This window comes from Podarcis raffonei, chromosome 1, assembly GCF_027172205.1.
Source record: "Podarcis raffonei isolate rPodRaf1 chromosome 1, rPodRaf1.pri, whole genome shotgun sequence".
Taxonomy (NCBI): domain Eukaryota; kingdom Metazoa; phylum Chordata; class Lepidosauria; order Squamata; family Lacertidae; genus Podarcis; species Podarcis raffonei.
The window spans coordinates 30,996,027-31,001,013 of NC_070602.1; positions in this window are offsets into that span (position 1 = coordinate 30,996,027).

Consider the following 4,987-nt stretch of genomic DNA (forward strand, 5'->3'; position numbering starts at 1 on the left):
ATGGAGAAGGCGGAGGGAAAATGTCCTTCTGCAAATTTCCTTAAGCCTAAATGTTGACAGCTAACTACACTGATCAGAAACGCTGGAACTTGTAAAATGTCTCTTCTCCCACTGCCCAAAATTACTGTTGTGACTTTTGCCTTCATGTGTCTAGTGCTGCTTTTAAATTCAGAGCTTAAGACCTTTCCTGCTTATCTTTTTTTACTTTGGAAACAGTTAATAAATAGAAACTGTGCTGGAAGATTGTGCTACAGGTGTAGTGAGTACTTTTGGGCTCCTCTTTTTAGACTCCCATAGCAAATTTTCTACAGTTCAAAGCAAAAGCATCTTTTTGGTACCCTGTTGGCCTTTCATTTTAATTTACCACTACTTTGCCAATGAGAAATGACCTTTTTTGATGGGTTATGTGACGTCTTGAGAACCATTAAACTTTAGCTTTAGTGGTGTAGCTTGACATGGCTTCACTTCTAACTCGTGGTGTAACTGAAGCTGAGTATAACGGGCAGTGAAAACCTGTACAGACTTAACCTGTAACAAGTGGGTTGGGGATTTGTCAATTTTTCTCAATAAAGGTTTTTGCAGGGGGGACATGCTCTCCAGTCCGGTGTCTCTGTAAATCTTTCAAAAGCTTATGCATTAATTTACTTAATCAGTTATTTCCTTCTAGCATCTGTTACTTAAGTAGATTGTTTGTTTGTTGGTTTGTTGGTTGGTTGGTTGGTTTGAAAAAAGCATTTCTAAACTGTTAATTCGAAGCGGTGTACAAAAATGCAAGCATAAAACAATAAAAGAGAAATCTAGTAAAAACAGGATCAAGCATTATAGGTCAGGATTAAAAAGGCCTGGGTGAAAGTCTTATCTTTACAAGACACCAGAATCATTTCTGTATTGCGCTTCAGTGTACAGGTATAATAACTCTTACCTCATTTATCATCCCCATCAAGAGATGCTTACGATTAAGTAGGAACTTGAACCTAGAACCCTACAACAAAACCCAAAGCTTTACCCAGAATATCATACTGACCCAAATAGCAAGCTCAACCATCCCTAGTTCTTAACATTAAATGGTTTTCAAGTTGTAGAGCAAAGCCTGGTAACCTCTTTGCCAATAAATCAGTTATCTCTGAAAGGGTTAATTAAAACTAAAAGAGACTTCTCTGGATAATCGTATTAGAACGCAGAAAACTTCATGTTTACTAGATCTCAGCCTAGTCCCTGCCTAAAACAAACACTTTCTGCATGTTCTCTCTATTAAACTACTTTTGAGTTTCCTGAAGGAAGAGCAGCATGTCTGTGTGTGTTAAGTCAGTGATGGCAAACCTGATTGCTCTTGGCCTTGGTGGATGGAGCCATTGCACACAATTAGCACATCTGATTTGTCAGTTAATAAAATTAGCATGCTAGCAGCTTGATGTCTGGGGTGCTTGTGCTAGCAACAAGCCTTATGAGGGAGTGGGGACTGATTTGTATCCGTGTTGCTTTGGAACAGGAGTTGATTCTGTATGGATTGTGTGAAATTCAGCACAATTGTGCATTTCCCCCATATCATGTGTATATGGTGTATGTTTACCAGGTTTCCAGGCTGCCTAGTTCCAGCTGTAAACAACAGCAACCTTAAAACAGAGCTTGCATGGCACTTCTAATGCTATCTTAGAGCACTTGCTTTGGGGTAAAAAACAGTTACATTTGAAGGAACTCAACCCTGCTGCTGGAAGTAGTGAACGACATTCCAAGGTGCACTGCATGGGGATGTTGATTGGGAATGGCAGTTGAGGATGGTAATAAAGTGTTTTCCCCCTCGCAGCACTCAACTGACTCCCAATCACAGGTGACTGAAGTGAAAGATTACAAATCTGAATGCAGGTTTTTTTCAAAGGAGTTTGCAACCCGATAACTGGCAAGTCAATGAAATCCATCCTGTGTGTATCAAGTTTAGTCTCATTGCACAAAGAACTTGCATTGCAGGTTACAACTAGCCCGCTTTAGAGCTACCTTCTCTAGACTACCGTATTTGAATAGTGCCGAGTCAAATACCTCCGAGGGCTTGTTCAGTCAGATGTGAAGAAGTCTAGTTTGAAAGTACAATGTGAGATCTTTAAGAAGGGGAATTTCCCAGCATCTTCAAGTTAGCACACTCTGTCCACTTACCCTTGCTTCAAGTAAGTGCTGCAAAGCTGTTTTCTAACAGCTAATATTCTGAAACAGGAGTATGACTCGAAGTTCCACAGATAAGGTATGCTGGATTTGGTAGTGGTTTCAGAAAGGCACTTTGTGCGTTCTCAGAGGCACCAATGACCCAGGACTGAAAACATCCAACCAGCCTTATAGGGATAAGATGTTTTACCAACCATCTTTCTTCCCAGGGCTGGATACAGAAACTGGAGTGAGTAATTTGGAGTGAGTGTATCCAAATGCACTGCAGGCTTTGGACAGAAATGGTGCTGAGTCAGTCATCCCCCCTCAACAAAGTTCCAGAGAATGTGATTTCTGTATATTGCTTTTATTCTAACTCTGGAAAACAAAAAGGTAGGAGTTCCTCAGCTATTAAATTTTATGGTCTGCTGTTTTGCAATGAGCAGGAACCTCTGCTCTTCCTGTCAGGTTGTGAACAAAACAGAGTACAGTACTTGCAATAATTTTACTCTCCACTGAAGTAGTGGGGCTAGCTAATTAAGGTGAAGTACTTTACTGCTGGTTGATATGGGAGTAAATTGCTACATTGAAAATGCTTCAATTCAGTTTTTGTTCCATTTAACCCTGTGCGGGGGCAAACTTTCCTTTAAAGATACTGCTTTATATTGTTAACCCTGCTGTATCAGATCAGATCTTTTTTAGCAAGCTGTCCTGTGAGCAAATGTCTAAAATACAGGATGTTTTATTATTGCAAGTTGTGTTGATGAAAAACTGAATTTTGAGTGATTCATGTTAATGTAATTAAAGTTCACTTTTAGTTCTGGTAATGGGTGTGAATCCTGACCACTTAGAACAGGAGTGGGAAGCCTGTGGTACTCCAGATGCTGTTGGATTACAGCTGGAATAAATCAGAGAAAAATAATAAATTTTAATTTAATTTCTATACTGCCCTTCACCCAAAGATCACAGGGCAGTTTACAATATTGAAAACACAAAAATACATACCATAATGACAAAAAAACCTCAATCCCCTGCCACTACAGTTTAAAAAGTCACAGATTGTTTAATTAGCTGAAGGCCTGGCAGAACAGGAATTTTTTTTTGCCTGGTGCCTAAAGATACGTAACAAAGACACCAGGGGAGTCTCCCTGGAGAGGGCATTTAACAAGTGGGGGCCGCCACAGAAGAGGCCAATTCTCAGTGTTGCCACCCTCCAGACCTCACTGAGGCGGCACATGAAGGGCCTCAGATTATGATTGTAGGGTATGGGTCAGTTCATAAGGGGAGAGATGCTTCTTGAGGTATTGTGGTTCTGAGCCATTTAAGACTTTATAGCTCAAAACTATGCCCTCCCCCCGAATAAATTTATTGTTTTCAGAATGTGTTGGGCAGTAATAAAAGATTTTGAGAACTTTGTGTCTGATTCACTCCTACAGTCAGTATCTCAGCTTTTTTCTTGCGTTGCTCTTAGAATTGACATGCAATGGCGGACCTTGGTCTCAAATTTCAGCGGTGCCCTGTGTGATGCCAAAATACATACACACACGCCTCTTGCCTGCCATTCTATATCATAGTTGCAGTGTCCCAAGGCTCTGTGCCCAGTGCAACCAAACTGGCTGTGCTCCCCTAAATCCACCTCGGCTTGTTGTGACTGAAGGCCAGCCAACATTTTAAGGCCTACAGGTTCCCCATTCCTGGTATATAACTTGGTGGAAATAGGTTATCATTGCATTCTGTTTTTATGGTGATGAAAGGTACTTTGTATGTGCTTATTTTTATATGAATAGTATAATAAAACATGTTTTTAATAACCTTGAATACAGTGTCTTCAATAGTGCCCAGTAGTATATGTTAACGAAGAATGGTGTGCAGTGGTGAAGGATAATAATGGAGCACTCAATTCTTTCATGTTTAAGTGAATATTCAGTCCATTGCTCACCATCCATGTAAGAGAAAAAGAATGCATGCCTTGGTGATACTTTACTAATAATTATCTGTTTCATATACAAATACCTACACAGGAGTTTCCAAGAATAACCAACGTGTAGATAACAACAACAACAACAACAACAATTTTATTATTTATACCCTGCCCATCTGGCTGGATTTCTCCAGCCACTCTGGGTGGCTTACAGCATATATCGAAACATAATAAAAAAATCAAACATTAAAAACTTCCCGATATAGGGCTGCCTTCTAAAAGTTAGGTACCGTAGTTATTTTTCTCCTTGACATCTGAAGGGAGGGTTCCACAGAGATACTGTTTTTTTGTGGGCTTTTTGTGTCTGTATATTTTAAGTGTGCATGCAGACTACTAAAAAACCTACTGTCCTAATATGCAGAGAGTCCGGAAGCATCTTCAGGGCTAAAAACTCGTGGAACATATTCTGCCAACAGCTGTGGAAACCGCGACTGCACGAAGCTCATTGTGGATGATTCGTGCTGCTCACCCTTTTGTAGTAAATGGGTTTACTTCACACCGGGAATCTTTCGAACCAAATGTCCTTTTTATTTCTAGTCACGGGAAATACCAAAACTAGGTGAAGCGACGCTAGTAAAAACAAAAACAAACCCGGCTTAAAACGCCGGAGGGCAGCCGGTGGCCGCGCTTTCCCTTGGCCCGGGATGCAAGCAAGCACCTCGAGGGGGAAAGAGACTTCGCTTGCTGCAAAAAGGGGACAGCCCTAAGCGGCATGGGAGGATCCGGCTCAAATCCCCGCGAAGCAACAGCCGCCCCATCATTTTATTTAGAGCCGGGACAATAGCGAGCTGCCTTTTGGGGCTCGGCAGGGACGCCGACGGTGTCTTCTGAAATGCAAGCGAGGCGCGCACACGACAACCCCGCAGCACAGAC